General features: G+C 42.3%; 1 pseudogene; it reads right to left on the bottom strand.

The window, feature by feature from the left end:
- Positions 1–12,820: 12,820 nt before the first annotated feature.
- On the bottom strand, positions 12,821–15,769 carry LOC146523101 (serine protease FAM111A-like; annotated as a pseudogene).
- Positions 15,770–17,315: the final 1,546 nt, after the last annotated feature.

Here is a 17,315-nt window from a genome sequence, read left to right as displayed (position 1 = left end):
GTGATGAAATGGACATCTTCAAAGAATTTTCTGATGTGTTTGAGGGCATAGGTTGCCTTGAGGGAGAACACACCATTCAAATTATTGATGGTGTGGCACCAAAAGTTCATCCACCGAGAAAAATCCCTGTCACAAAAACTCAAAGTAGAACTGGACAGAATGGAAAAAATGGAGGTGATTACAAAAATTGAAGAACCTACCCAGTGGGTGAATCCAATCGTCATTGTGGAAAAGGCAACTGGACGACTGAGAGTCTGCCTAGATCTACGTGATCTCAATACAGCAGTCATGAGAGAGCACTACCAGTTGCCAACAGTTGAAGAGATAACGAGCCGACTGGCAAAGGCCAAATACTTCACTGTGCTGGACGCAAGCTCAGGATTTTGGCAACTTAAATTGATTGAAGCCAGCTCTCGTCTCTGTACATTCAACACACCTTTTGGTCGTTACAGATTCCTTCGCCTGCCTTTTTCGAATTAATTCAGCTCCAGAAGTATTCCACAGGACGGTGAGGCAGCTGTTTGAGGGGATTGATGGCGTCGAGACGTACATAGACGACCTTTTGATCTGGGGAGAGACGACAGACTGAGGCAAGTGCTTGAGAGAGCAAGAGCAAAAAAAATTAAGCTGAACAAGGACAAATGCAAGGGCCTGGAGGAAATTAAATACCTTGGCCACATCTTCTTGGCAGATGGTTTGAAACCAGATCAGAGCAAGATAGAGGCAGTAAAGAAAATGCCTACACCAGAGTGCAAAAAAGATGTGGAGCGATTTCTGGGTATGGTGACATACCTAGCAAAGTTCATTCTAAACATATCACAACACACAGAGGCATTACGTGGCCTTACCAGAGATGATGTTGCATGGCAGTGGGAAGGTGAGCATCAGCACGCATTCAACAAATGGAAAACAATTCTTACTGAAGCTCCTGTGCTCAGATACTATGATGTACAGCTTCCAGTAACACTATCTGTTGATGCTTTTTTTTTCTTTTCTTTTTGAAGTCCCTAGAATAAATGTATGGTGGATTTCTATCAGATTTAGAGGCATTTAGGTTCGACAATGACCCTCCAGGGCACCTCAGCATTTTTTGAATCGTCCTTCTTTATTACATATCTGCCTCTAGTGGTTGGATCGGGAACTTCCATCTGCAATTATCAGTTGTAATGGCAACCGGCACACATCATCTCTTACTGGCCAAAAAATACTTGTTGCCAAGTCATAAGGATGTATAAATTGAATTAAAACATCTGGCTTTGGTTCTCAAACAGCCTTCTACTTGATCCAAATTTTAAATGTCTCCTCAAATAGTGATGTTCGAAAACACAAACACTTCAATGTCCAACAAGAATAGAAGGGAGGAGCTGTAAAGGTTTTTTATGTGTGTGTGACTGCTGTTTAAAGTAAATCTAAAGTGAAATATTTTGGCCAGTGAGATCGAAATATGTCAGTACAACACAAATGGGAACAAATAAAGCACCTGCAGCTCACGGACAGATCAGGGTTTTTCTAATCTAGATTGTTCTCTCGTTGCTCCCCTCGATTATGTTCACATAATGTCATAAAAAGTATGTCATATTAGCTGTTCCTGATTTCAAAAATACCCACAGATGCATTAGTGGATTACTTTGAAACTGAAGAAAACTCAAAGTAGGATGTTTTTTTCTTAACGTTTGTGGGACAGATTAATACGAACCACCCAAGAAGCATACTGGGAATATTTTTCTCCATCTTCCACTGCGATGTTAAACCTGACCAAATGGGCCTGTAGTCACATTTTCCATGTTTAAAAAACAATAATAGCCTGCTAAATCGTACAAACTAGCATCGATTTATTATATTTATGCCTTCCATGTTTACACTGACAACAGAATCTATTGCTTTCTAAACCAAGCACACATCCACACATACACAGAGGCATACTGTAATCACAGAAGACAGTAAAATGGCAGGGCTGCATTCTTCCTGCCCTGCTGAGCAGAGCAGCAGAAAAATGTCTTAGATCACTGTACTCTGACATGTTTGGCTGACCCGATAGGAATCCGCTGATAAGAGAGGAAAGATGCAACACACTGAGAGCGCAAAGCCAACGGTGTGCAAAAACACAAGTGTCACGTTAAACAGAAACGGCACAAATAAGCCTCTGTGTCTAGCACGTTAGAACTAAAATCTCCTACGTGTGATGCTATTCCGCCACGTGAGCTACCACATGCTATGCTATGTTGCATTCTGCACAGTTTTTCCTGAGGGCTATCTGTGCGAGATAAGGCCAAATGGCAGTCAGGGGATGGTGAGTGATTGAATGTGTGCTTATCTTTTTACATGAACAGTGTGTGAGGATGTAGAGAGCAGTGAGGGTTGAGAATGATGATGGGATATGTCAACACAGTCAGCTGCCGACAGGGAGGCGCAGACCTGCCCAGTGAGACGTGGCTCCTCAGTGTCTCCTCAACTCAAATTCCAGCCAGCTCAGATTGTTATCAGATCTGAAGATACCCTCCTACTCAGCCTTTTTCTTTTCTTTTTATTCCTGAGCAAGATATGCCATGCATAGAAGACATGTTAATCATAAATAGTTCTTTGAGTTTTAAAAATATTGGAATTTAACAGAAGAACAAGTTTTGGTGTGAACCTTACAAACAATGTTTGTTATCCAGGTAAAGAAAATGTTCTTAATACTCCACCTGTCATGTGGATCTGAAAGATCAGACCTTATTGAACTTGCCTGAACTGTCCAAACTGATCACCAGCATGAGGAAGTGATCATCAGCCTCTCTAAATGCTTTTCAATTCAATTCAATTTAATTTATAAAGTTCCAAATCAACAGTCGCCTCAAGGCGCTTTATATTCTAAGGTTGAGATGCTACAACAACACAAAGGAAACTGAGAAAGCCCCAACAATCATATGACCCCCTGTGAGCAAGTGCTTTGGCAACAGTGGGAAGGAAAAACTCCCTTTGAACAGGAAGAAACCTCCGGCAGAACCAGGCTCAGGGAGGGGCCTTCCTGGGGTGAGAGGAAAGAGAAGAGAGCAGAGCCAGAGATGAATAATTGTGTATAAGCGCACAAATTGAAGACATGACTGAAGAAGAAACATTCAGCGCCTAGACCTTATGCAGAGTAACTAAGGGAAGATTCAGGGTCACCTTTTTGATAAATTATAACTTTATGCTTTATCAAAAAGGAAAGTTCTAAGTCTACTGTTAGAAGTAGAGAGAGTGTTCCGAATTCAAAGGTTCCACTGAACCTGAAGCTGAAGGCTCTGACTGAAATCTGGAGCAAACACAAGCACGCCCGAAGTGCTCTATTAGGATAATATGGAGCTATGAGGTCTTTAAGATAGGGAAAGTCCTGATTATTCAAAACAAATCTAAATAAAAGTATCTTATGCCACATGTCATTCATTATTTTTAAGAAACTTGGAAAAATATTATTAATTATTAATAGGGATTAATAACCAGTGTTGGGAAGGTTACTTTTAAAATGTATTCCATTACAGATTACAGAATACATGCCCCAAAATGTATTCTGTAACGTATTCCGTTATGTTACTCAATGAGAGTAACGTATTCTGAATACTTTGGATTACTTAATATATTATCATGCTGTTTACAACTACATGAATGTACTATTGCTGTAATTTATTACTGTTACTGAAGGTCCGCGGCTCCGAACCGTAGTAAAGGGACCTCTGGCTAATACGTCGGGTTCGTGTCGGCTCGTAGCCGAAAACTTTACTTTGTTGTCTGGGTCAACTTTGCTTGCAAGAGACAAAGAGAGGCGTTGAAAGGCTGTTCCAACGGAACTTATTGTTTTTGGAGGAAAACACGAACACGGTGTACAGTCGAGTCTTAATAGCTTACTTACAACTGGGCTCGTCAGGCACTCTTCTTGGCTGCAGTGGTTATTATTATATTTACATGCTTCCAGCTCCCGTTTTTGCTCGATGACAGCTCGTACTTTTCCTTTTTCTCTCTCCCTTGCTCACAGACACATAACGTGTATGGCAGTCCATTCTCCCTGCAGCACGGACTACACTGCCTATGATGCTACATTCTTTAGAGCCTGTAGCATTCTGCCTGTTAGCTTAGCACAGCAACAACAACAAAAAGGCACTCTCTCACCAGGAAACACGCAGAGAGAGAGCGTCACCCTGTAACCATGGCAACCATAACGCTGCCACCTGGAACAACAGAACGTAGCTGTCAAACAAAACCCAAACAGTCCTGACCCGCCACAATATGAAACAGGGAAGTACCGCCCTGTAATCCATTTATTTCAACAAAGTAACTGTATTCTAAATACCACCTTTTTAAACTGTAACTGTAACGGAATACAGTTACTCATATTTTGTATTTTAAATACGTAACGGCGGTACATGTATTCCGTTACTCCCCAACACTGTTAATAAGTGACGTCATATTCAGTACTTACTTTTGACAGTTCACTCTTGGCTGCTCCCTTCTGCCGTATTTTGCGGCAAAATTATCCACACCCACCACCGCGCTATGAATTGTGGGATATATGGGACCACGAAGCGTGCACCGGACCACGCTTGATATTTGGGGAAATCGACGGCGCATTTGGAGTATGCATTTGAAGTACACTTCAAGCACAATGAACATGGAAACAGACTTTCAAAATAGACCAGGAAATATGGAGAGACATAGACATGACAACACCGGCTTGACAACAAGAAATACAAGTCATACTGAGACAGAGGACAAGAACAGACTCACACAAGGGGACATAGATGAAAACCTAAACTAGAATAACAATTAACTAAATCTTAATTGATAATGATAATACCAATGCAAGACTTAAAGTATTTTCATTTCAGCTCACAAATTCAAATCAAAAACATGACTGATGCTAACAAAATCTATGAGGAGGGAAGTATGAGGGGAAAGTGGTCCACCATGTAAAGAACAGCAAAGAAAAGGTCAAGAGAAAATATTATCATATCTAACATTCACTTGGATCAGGCAAGTCACCAACTCTTGACATGAGTGTTTGTCAATCAAAATTTATCCAAATTCTTTAAAAAAAAAAATTAAATGAAGTCAAACATACCTCGTGACTAATGGCTCCTCTGTGTCGCCCACTCACTACCCCTCCAATATTACCAGTGTTGGGGAGTAACGGAATACATGTACCGCCGTTACGTATTTAAAATACAAAACATGAGTAACTGTATTCAGTTACAGTTACCGTTTAAAAAGGTGGTATTTAGAATACAGTTACTTTGTTGAAATAAATGGATTACACGGCGGTACTTTCCTGTTTCATGTTGTGGCGGATCAGGACTGTTTGGGTTTTGTTTGACAGCTACGTTCTGTTGTTCCAGACGGCAGCGTTGCGGTTGCCATGGTTACAGGGTGACGTTCTCGCTCTGCGTGTTTCCTGGGTGAGAGAGGCCTTTTTGTTGTTGTTGTGCTAAGCTAATAGGCAGAATGCTACAGCTCTAAAGAATGTAGCATCATAGGCAGCGTAGTCCGTGCTGCAGGGAGAATGGACTGCCATACACGTTATGTGTCTGTGAGCGAGGGAGGGAGAAAAAGGAATGTAAACATAGTTTATTTTCGAGTTAAACATCTAAGTGGTTCAGAGAGTGTAGCAAACTGTGGTATGAACCTGCTACTGAAACCTACCAGTCCCAGAAAGCTTCTCACCTCAGTAGCATTCTTCAGTTTTCGGGCTTCCACCACAGCTCTCACTCTTTCTTCAGTTGGGCCGATGCCTTTCTGTGTCAGCAGTATTCCCATGAACACGAGTCTGTCCATGTTGAACTGACACTTCTCTGAGTTTAGTGTCAGGCCACAGTCAGAGAGTCTCTTCATCACAGCATGCAGGCGCTTATCATGGGTTTCCTGGTCTGGCGCGTGTATGATTACATCATCTGAAATGTTCTCAACTCCTTCAATGCCAGCTAGTGCATTGGCAATCTCATGCTGATATTGCTCACTAGCTGATGAGACTCCAAATATTAGCCTTTTGTACCGGTATACTCCGTTGTGCACTGCAAATGTAGTTATCTCTCTTGACTCCGGGGTAAGCTCTAGCTGATGGTATCCCCACTTGAGATCGAGTTTGGTGAAGATTGCAGAGCCGTTTAGTCCTTGCAAGATTTCATCCACAGTGGGTATGGGGTATCTTTCCCTGATTATTGCCTCGTTTGCTTTTCTCATGTCTAAGCACATTCTGATATCATTGTCACATTTCTTTGGGAGTACCACTACAGGATTTACCCAAGGTGTAGGTCCTTCTACACGTTCTATAATGTCCATGTCGATTAGTTCATTAATCTTTTTCTCCACTGCATCCCTCAAATGATAAGGTATGCGCCTCAGTGGCTGTGCTACTGGTTTCACATTTGGATCAATGTACAGGCTGATCTGTTTGGTGTTTAGCTTTCCTACTCCTTTGAACACTTTTGGATACTTTTCTTTAAGAGTGTGCTTTAAATCTGTGACAGCCGCCACATTTTCACCTATTTTCAACACTCCTAACTTTATGGCAGTCTTTTTCCCCAGGAGTGGTTCACCATTACCTCTAATCACAATAAATTCAGCCTCTTCAGTCCTGTCACCAATCTTGATTTCACATCTGAATGCACCTTTAACCGTGAGTGCCTGTGCTGAGGAATATGCATATAAATTCCTCTGCTCTTTGGGTACATATGAGTGACATTTTATCTTTTCAGCTTTTAGCTTTTCCCATATGTTTTCTCCCATCACATTACTTGTAGCTCCAGAGTCAACTAACATTTTCAACTCTATTTCCCCAACAGAAAAGGTAAGTTTCTCAGGTACATTATCATCATTTACAGTAAATGCATAATCATCTTGCTCAACAGCATTCACATTTTGTTTCTTTTGTCTTTTGGTACGACACATTTTTGAAAAGTGGTCCTTACCATTACACTTGTGACATGTTTGTCCTCGTGCTGGGCATTTGGGATCTTTGCCCATGTGGTCAGTATAACCACACCTGTAACATTGTCTGTCTGTTTTATTATCATCTCTCATTTTTCCTTTTGGTCTGTTGTTCTTCTCTTTCTTTGCTGTAAAAATCCGGCTGACCGTGTCCTCTCCTTTCTTTTCCCCGGCGACACTCATCGCCGCCATCTGCTCCTCCACGCGTTCGCAGTGTGAAGCCACCTCCAATATGCGAGTTAGGGTTAAGCCTGGACCCTCCTCAAGCAGCTTTCTCCGTACATATTCAGAAGTGCATATACTCAGGATAGCGTCCCGTATCTGGTTATCATTGTCACCTTGAAAGTCACAGTCTTTTGCAGCTCGCCTTAAACGTGTACAAAATTGTTGCACAGTCTCACCTGCTGTTTGGGACAATTTGTGGAAAGTTTGGCGTGCGTATGCTGCATTCACTTGAGGAACAAAATAAGTGTTGAGTGCAGTCACTGCAGCGGTGTAATCCTTTGCCTCTCCCGTCTGTGGTAGAGTGGAGAAGACGTCCTGCACGTCTTGTCCGGCCAAGTGCAGTAGAAGAGCGCGTCTCCGCTGTCTGATTGCGTCTGTAGCATTATCCGTCAAAATAAGACCTTTCCCATCAGCAAACAACTCGAAGGATGTTAACCACCGCTTCCATCTCGGTCCGAGCGTAGCTGGATCAGTGTAGCAGGCGAACGGTTGAATACCCGACTTTTCCATGTTAGCCCACAAGTTTTTCGCTAACACCGTGCCGCCGCTGGGTCTACTTCTCACAAAAACAAATCCAGGTCCGTGTCATCCTCGTCGCCATTGTTGTGTGCCCACCTTATTACTAAATTAGGTAGAGCACTCTGAATTGAATCAGGACATAAAGCACGGTCTTTATCTTGCTTTATTGAATACTGTCCATCTAACAACTAGCCACTTAACGGGGCCTCCTTCGGACAACAACATCCGGTTCAAAGGTCATCACATTAAGACATAGCCATATCAATACATGACAGCATTTAGTTGTCAAGAAACAGGAGGAAGTTTTAGGAGTGACAGCGGTTTTGAGATGTGAGAGATTTGCGACGTTTAGCGCAAATCTTGTGTAGTTAGTGTGTAGTGTAGTCAATAGTTTTGTTGTGTGTGTCAGAGCAATGAGGCGACTGCTGAATGTTACAGGAGTTACAGCAGTGATACATCTGCTGTTGTCAGGCCTTCAGGTATCAGGCTGTTTTGTACATACATTAGCCGCACCTGACTAAAGGCCGCAGGTGTTTCAATGTTGACTTATCATATGTAAGAGAATATGCACAAAGGGAATTGTCAGGAAAGAGATGGCTGTTTGGAGACACACCCCTTTTACTAATATTTTGAAAAACAAGTTATGGGTACATATTTGCATAACTTTTTAGGTATATGTACAAGTAGCGGTAATTACAAGTACGAAACATGTACTGGGCTTCATAAACGAGTAACAAATGTAGTATAACATTAAAGAAAAATAGATTCGGCCTACCTTTTAGGCTCAGGTGCAGTGACACGGCTTTAACAAGAAGAAAAGTCAGTCATTCACCACCATCTTTCTCTTCTTCCTGCGCACTAAAACCACCAAAGTTCTCTTCTCCAGTGTCGGAAACGAACAGGCTCAGGGTGGCTTCGTCATCCACTCTCAGCTTCTCTCCTTCGTTGTCACTTTCAAAACCAAACAAATCCTCGTTGTCAGTGTCAGAGTCGAACACCCTCTGAAGGGCCGTGGCGGTGTCCTGCTCTCCATCATGCAGCAGTCCAGCCCTTCGAAATCCGTTGGTGATCATGGATGTTTTCACACTTTTCCACGCTGTCAGAATCCACTGGTGGAGTTGAGCATAACTTGCTTTTCGCAAGTTTATCGCCGCTCGTCATCCACGCCTCCCGCTGAACGCGTAGCGCTACTTTGAAGTTTGTTTTTCGCGCTACTTCGTACGGCACTATGTTGCCTGGCGGACGGACATGTGACCAACATACCACTCTTGACACTGTGGGTCTGATCACATGCCCTTCCGCCAGGCAACGTAGTGCCGTACAACAGCGGAACAAATAAAACAAATCCTCTTACGATATCACAAAAATCATGGACAATCCATAGAAAAGCCGCAGGGTTCAAAGCTTGTGCAAAAAGTAGCTGCTTATAGCCCGACAATTACGGTATATAATTAATTGCCCAACATTGGTCTTTATATACTGTATTTTGCAGACAGAGAGTTACAGGACTCTCTCCCAGACCACAGACTCATAATACAAGTCAGAGTTTTATTAAAAAAAGAAAGAAAGAAAGTTGTGTTTTCAAAATTGGAGTTCAAGTTATTTTTACTTCCAATTGTGTTAACATACTACACAGGTCATGAAGATTTTTAAAAATTTCATTGTAAGTGGGCTAAAGCAGTTAATTAAATGTAGTCTAACATAAATGTAAATGCTGTAATTTGATTATTTTAATAAACCATGTAACTTGGATGGATTAGATGCTGGCGTGACCACAGTGCACACGTCTGCTGTCGCTCACAGTGGTCCAAGGGATCGCTCAGGGAGTTTGTGTGTTTGCTCAGACACATGAAAAATTAGAGGGAACATTGATGGGGTGGATGCATCCATTATAAACAACTTTTGTTCTTTAGTGAGTGAAATTGCAAGCACAGCTAATGTAAAGCTCCAAAATAAGCATTTCACAGTTAGTTTATCATTTTCAACTCTGCACCACTCCTCATGTCTCTCATCAGGGCCCTGTGAAGCAGTGAGAAGTGCAGTGCAGGCCCTGCCTCCAGCCAAAGCAGGCATCTGGAGCCATGCAGTCACGTGCGGTTTGTAAAAAAAAAAAAAAAAAAAAAAAACTTTCAGTGAACGGCTCTGCCCCCAGCCAGCATTCATACACAAAGGCAGGGGTCACAGGGCTGTATTTCACCATTGCATAGTCACATTCTGACTATGTGATTGTAATGCCATCGTGGCAGGAGATCAAATTTATGTAAAACTATGTTTTAACTTTTGGCCCTGACCGTATATACAGGACAGGGGAACGGCGAAATTCTCCCTTTGAACATGTCCTGCTGCAGAGACAGAGTGGGTGTACCTTCTAATGTTGGCTGGAATTTCAGGGAGGGTGAGAGCGTAACACAGAGTGGCTCCGGAGTCTACAAGAAATTCCACATTCTCACCGCTCACAGACATTGCATACATAGGCAGAGATTTAAATGTACATATTTTTGATGTGTTTTTGATGTGTTTAAAAAAAATGATGTGTTGCTTGCTGTGTTCTACGGAGAGGGGAGGGGAGCTGCTTTCTCTTCTCTCCACCCACACTTTCAAACACCTTTCTTTTATCATTCATCCAATGCTCATCAACCGACTTAACCCCTTTATTTGTCAACATTTCTTTTTCTTTCTCACAACTTCATGCCTTCTTTCCACATTTTTTACCATCAAGTCAAAGATTGGGTTCTCTCCTTGGCCACCCGGTGGAGCGTGCGCCACAGTCCACGCCCCAGCCCTTAACTCCGCCGTGCTGATTGTCTTGGGATCCCATGTTATTCGCCAAGCATCCTTTGCCTTCCACGGACGAAAAGTGCTAAAACACCTCCACCCACCGCCTTCATCGGCGCTTAAGTGTCCTTCTGCAACTCAGCTGACGTCCCGTGAGCCACTGCACCAGGGGCCATTAAATCCTTTATCTAGTTAAGACGTCAGGAAATTGCTGCGCTCTTTAAGCCCAGCCCTTCTCACAACTCACCTACCCCTTGGCCAAACAAAGAAATCTAGTGACCTATAGACATACACAAATACACACATAGGTTGGACACAGCTCACCGGTGCAGATTCTCCCCTAGTTCTATAGGATGATCTTGGTGTGTCACTAGGGTTGCCAACCGTCCCTTAAAAAACGGAATCGTCCCGTATTTAGAAACAAAAGTACACGTCCCGTATTGAGCTGAAAAGGGACGCACTTTGTCCCGTAATACAGTGAGAATCAAAAGTAGTCTATAAGTTTTAATGTAATTAACGCTTTGTTTGAAAACATAATTCCCAGCCCCGCTCCTGCTTTGTGACCAATGAGCTGACAGCACACTTATGACAATTCGAGTATGACAATTCAGATTACCGCTCATCTCATTGGTTGAGGAAAGGTCGCTTGCGGAGAAAATACCGGAAGACAACAGATGACCACAACAAAACGCATGGCTGACAGGGAAACAAACGCCGACACTGCGGTGCAAGTCTCAGACGACAGTACACCTGAAGCTGGGCAAACACTGTGCGATTTTCAAACTGCACGATTGGCTCGCATGGGTTATAAGTTCGTAGGTCACGATGCAGGGTCTCACACTATACCGCCCGATGCTCTGATGCGACCTGAGTGCTCACACTGTGCCTCCATAAAATGAAGGTTATAACAGAAATTCTGTCGCTCGTTCTCCCTCTTTGTCTTTCACTCACACAGACACACACCACCATCAACTTTGCTAAATTGCTAATGAAAAACACTGATCAGGCAGCTGTGATTGAGCAGCAATGTAAATCCGACTATTTTCACGGTTGTTGTGGTCGTGATAATTTGGTGATGCCACTTTGAAAAGGCTCGGATGAGCTTTCCAAAGTTCTACAAGTTGTGCCTCCATCGCTTGTGTCCAGATCACACGCCGCACAGCCGTGCTGCTCCGTCTTTTTCACCGACGTTTACGTGTTTGCGTGTGAGCAGTGTGAGCGGCTGCGGTGACACCCTCACGAGCGATTGATGATCGGGAGCTGGTCGTGAGGTGTTAATCGCTTCTCGTTACCCCACGTATACTACACGATGCACGATGAAGGCCAAAATCCGGCCGATCACCAAATCGGTCGCACGACTCAAAAATCGGCTCAAAATGGGCCAAAAATCACACAGTGTGAGCCAGGCATTAGACCAGCAATGTTTGTTCCTCTCAGAGAAAAAAAAAAAGGCTACAAAAGTACAGGGAAGAATGGGAAAAGGAAAACACCTGGCTGGAAAAGTGCACGATAACACCTATAAAGCGCACTGCACTGTGTGCCGGCGCACTTTTTCCATAGGCATGCTTCTAATGGTGGGCACATGAAGAACATGAGGGGCGTGAAAGCTCGGGGAACCCTTAACCAATTTTTGTCCACCAGTCCACGGCAGAAGCAGATATGGTATGTAAACACTGGTTTGTTTGTTTTTAAACCCTCTGGTTAAGGTTAAAATGGGCATGTGCAGTGAATATCAGCGCTATGTGGCCAGAAGTGTGATAATATAATTTATTTTGTGTAATAAACAACTGCAAGGATAGATGATTACAACAAATAGATGAGTAATACATAAAAGTAATACATAGATGAATAATGATGATGAGTTTTGATGCGTAATCATGGGAACAAGTGGGTTTACAAACGGGAGCAAAAGCTGAAATAATGCCTCTGCTGAAGCCAATTGCACTAAATGCACTAAATGTGCACTGTTACAAGAATATTTTTCTTTCTATTGTTTTCTATTGATTTATATAATTTTAAGTTAAGCAGGACAGAGTTCTTTTAAAGAAAGATTTACTTTTATTCTCAAAAGTTAAGCATGACAGGCTTCTGTTTAAGAAAGAGACCTGTTTTATTGTGTTAATGTTGTCATTTTGAGCTAAAAATAAATGGCTAAAAGATTTTAGTTTCCCATGTGTTGATATCACAAAGAATATGCATCTACTTAAATCAAATTCAAGTCAAATGGTTAAAAAAATAATTTCACACACAAAAAAAGAGCTAAAAAATTCACCACACTGGGAAGGGTGAAGACAACTGGGTCGCCCGGCCTTGGCCACGAGGTGTCCCTTATTTATTTCTCAGGGAGTTGGCAACCCTATGTGTCACTGAGGACTTGCCCCACAACTCCCCCTTTTTGAAGTTTTGGTGAGACTGAGCATTGACTTTGTTCCTCTGGGTGATCAGCCGTCTTTGGGGTCAATCCTCAGTGCCCACTCTCGGAGCATCCCGTTCGTGAAACCAAGCTGGTTGTGGAATTTTGTAAATAAAGTCTGCAACACGGAAAGAGCTGTGATCAAGCCATTTATTACTGTGCAGGAGAGCCAACACACACATCAAACATCACAGTTCAAATTCATGCCAGCTCTGCCCTTGGGATGTCTCAGCTCCTATTTTATACCTCCTCCCCACACACAACTCTCTGTATCTTTTAGTTACAACAGGTTTCTTTCCCACAGGCTGTGGCTGGGCAGAGAGCAACTCCCACTATTGTTTCCCAGGAAGCTCCTGGCACCAGTCATCTTGGGAATTTCGTCCTTCCATGCCCTAACAGTTAGCAGATAACATAGCAAAACATCATTAGGCCTAGCTAAGCAGTTCTTTATGAGGTCATACTGACACACACACACACACACACACACACACACACACACACACACACACACACTCCTAAGCATCTCATCTAAGCAAACAAAGGTTATACCAAATCCTTCAGTGAGATTCTAAACGCATAAATATAAATTTAAGGATAATCTAGAATTTTCCCAACAATTGAAAACTTCAAATGTTTAAAAAGGTAAAAATTAACTGACAAAATTATTGTCAGGAAACATTTTAAGATAGAGAGTGGAACTGTTTTACACCCTGTGTTGCTTCACTTCTCATTTATTAACAACCAAAATCTTTACAAAAACATTCAATTTCAATTCAATTTCCAAATTAAAGCAAACATAACAAATAATGAATATTGTCCAACATCAAAACAGAATATTAAAGTCTAACTTCACTTGAATACATACCAGTCAGGTTACAAGCATTAAGAATTACAGCATCTTAAACATCTACAGTAATGCCAAAAAAGCAGAAAAACAGTTTTTCATTACAGTAGCTGAGCAATAAAACAAACAAACAAACAAAACAAAAAAAACATGCTCACAGCCACTCAAATAATCTTAAAGGGTCATAAAAGCAAAAAGTTTACCATTTAAATTTGTTATGATGACAAAGGTACATTTATTGATTCTGTCTTAAGATTATTATAAGAAAGTAAAATTAATTTAAAAAACTAAAAAAATAGGCATGAAAACAACAAGGTTATCAAGACTTTAGATGTCTAACAGAGTACTCACCACCTATGTAATAGTAATAATAATAATAACTGATACTGAAAGCTAAACAGAATTAAAAATAAGAGTTCAAATCAACTCAATTACTCCATTTCCTCCTCAGAATCTGCTGTATTACCCTGAACACACTGCAACAGCTCCTCAGGCATGTCTTGCTTTGGCTCACACAACAGACGCAATAATGTTTTCTAGGTGTGGATTTCCCTTTGCCTCCTCCTCAACTCTTTCCAACACCTTCCCATAGGTTCCGTCTTTCTTCAGATTATACACAAAGTTTTCAAATATAGTGAGCAGAGGAAAGGAATACTCAATCACACTCTGTTCAGTCTTTGGAAATCCATAGAAAAATCCACCACTGTGCAAACCAAACACTTGTCCATGAGCATCAAATACTGGGGAGCCAGAAGAGCCGTGATACATGAAAGAGTTGTAGGTCACATAGATATTTTCATACGGGTCATTTTTGATCGCCTGATTGATTACACAAAGAGTGATGATGTATTCCTTGATGTCGTCTAAATTTTTATGAACAGCCTCCTCTCGTCCCTCTTTCACAATGATACACGTAGGATCCATTTTTTTCACTCCTTGTCCTGGGTGTCCAACAACACAGGCTGCACCATCTAAAGGTACAGGTCCAAATCTCTTGAGGAGCCCTGGTGGAACCTGGCTCTCTGTTTCTAGCTTAAGTATGACGTAATCTAACTTATCATTGCCAACAAACACCTTGGCATTAATCTTGTTCTTGTCTGATTCTTGTTTTTCAAAGTTAAAGACAGCAGTAATGTTTACATGTTCATGCCAATTAGGTAATTTTGAATCAATCCAGTATTTGAATAAGTGGGCATTTGTCAAGACAAAGTTGTCAAACAGCACAAAGCCTGTGCCCTGCTTTATGAAAGAACCAGTTATAAAACAAACTGACTCGCTCAGTTCAAGCAGCAACCTGACTTGGTGAATTTCACTAAAAGACTGTTGGATCTTTCCAAAGTTTTCCTTCCTCAGTTTCAGTGTTTTCTGGAAAGAATTTTCAGGGAATCTACTTTCCATCCATTGTTTCAGATGTAGAAACTGCTCACACAGTAGCTCATAAACCTCCTTATGTCAATGCTGCAGCCTGTTTCTTTCGCTGCCGTTGTTATACTGATTCCCTTCTGCTGTGCAAGAGTTAAGACTGATCTTGTTTCTCTTGTGCGCTCTGCATTATTTGATGCATGTGGAGGATTTTGCAGTTTCTGTTGCCCAGGGATGGCTACTTGATTTACATCTTGTGTTTCTGCATTGGCTTTCTGTAGACGATATATCTGGAATTTCTTCTTGTCCAGTCTATCAATTTTGTCTGTGCACTCAGTCTTACATTTGTCAGTGATGTTGATCAATTCAAAGGAGCCGCGGTCATCAGTGAAGCGGCCATCTCTTTTCAGAGCCTCTTCCACAGTTATCCCGTTCTCTCCGTAAACACAAAGATACTTGAACTGATTTAGTATTGTGAATTTGAGATGCTTGTTTGGTTTTAGGTTTTTCCCTCCGGTTGTATCAATGTAAAAGACAGAATAGGAATCTTTTGGACGTATATCTCTGACATCTTTGGGCTCCCCTACCTGTTTATTATTTATACTTGATATGTTTAGGATTTCACCATCACTGATACAAGAACAAGGAAAATGTGTTGGAATAATTGTAATAATAATAATAATCATAATAATCATAGTAGATGTTGTTGTTATACTGGACAAGGGCCGTGCAGAGATGTTTAAAGGGCCGGGTGCTCAAAGTTAAAAGGGGCACACAAGAATCTAATATGGAATCAAATCATACTATATCACTGTGATTAGGTGGGGATAATGCAAAGTAAATGTAGCCTGTGTTTTACCTGATGGGGTACAATATTGTTGTTGAGCGGCTGCTGCTGCTCCTGCTCCTGCTGCTGGAGGGCAGGGCTGTGTTCATCTGAGACTGTAGACATTAAAAGGTCCATAGGAGAGATGGTAGCTGATTAAACAGGTGTTATGAGATAAAAATAAAATGCAAAGATTGGTAACACTCTTTTCCTCTCTTCCTCCTTCTCCTCATTTCATCTATCACTCTCCACTTGCTGTCCAACTGAGAACAAGGCACAGTTTGCTAATGCATTTATCTATTATTTTATTATCCACACTTAAAAACTCTCGCACCTAATTCGAGTGTATTATAAACAGATAAATATGAAGGCATGCCGGCTCGGACGTCGCCCGGATCAACAAGGTCCGCGTCAGGTGTTGAGGAACCAGGGCACCCTGACGAGAAGTGGGCTACTGGAACAAGAAGGCATCGGTGGGCAAGAGACGAAAACAGGGCGTTGTTGGAATGCTACTACGCAAGTAACCCCGGCGGAAGGGGCTACATGAATAGGATGAGGGACCTATGGATTCTTCGATACCCAACATCCACAATGACGGCGAAACAACTAGTAGCTCAGTGTTCCAACATTCGAAAGAAGGGACTGAGATTGACGAGGTACAACATAAATGCTACGGCAAGGAGGAGTCAGGACGCCAGGTCAGGGGGGAGATATCATCACCACCACCCGAGATTGGGTACATAGCCCCAAGTGCGACAGGAGAAGGATCGTTGAGTGCGAGAGGAACTGACCTGAAAGATAGGATCATTGCCAAGCTTGAAACCTGGACCCCCCGTAGCCGGTTACCAAGATTGCGTGAAGTACCCTCAGAAGGTCTGCTAGATGATGTTAATGCAGCACTACGGACGATACCTACAGCCACGATTACCGACACTAACAAGCTGATCTACAATACGGCAGCAGTGATCAGTGAGATGCTTGGCTACAAGTTGAACAGCCACAAGGGAGTGGAGGCAGTACCCTCCATGGAGAAGGAGGCTAGACTAACTAACGGAAAGGTGCGACAAAGAAGGTGCATAAGAAATACCTGAGGCCTTGGAAACTGCCAAGCAAAGACTCACAGCCTTGGCCAGCCGCTTGAGGAGGTACACCAGAGAGATAGAAGGAAGGAAGGAAGAATAAACCAGCAAAGGTGTACTCTCAGTGGCAAGGGAACAATAATAAGAGAACAGCACCACCAAGGCTGGAGACGGAGCAATACTGGAAGAGCATATGGGAAGCTAGTGGATCTGAGGGCAGACCATAGCGACCTCCCTGAACAGGGTCCAGTAACCATCACAGTGGCAGATATCCAAGAAAGGGTCTCCAGTATGAAGAGCTACTGGTAGACAGAACAGTCAGCCGAGACTGCAAGA

Source organism: Neolamprologus multifasciatus, chromosome 3 (genome assembly GCF_963576455.1).
Source record: "Neolamprologus multifasciatus chromosome 3, fNeoMul1.2, whole genome shotgun sequence".
Taxonomy (NCBI): Eukaryota; Metazoa; Chordata; class Actinopteri; order Cichliformes; family Cichlidae; genus Neolamprologus; species Neolamprologus multifasciatus.
Note: the sequence above shows the minus strand (reverse complement) of the source record. Positions and strands in the feature narration are given on the sequence as shown.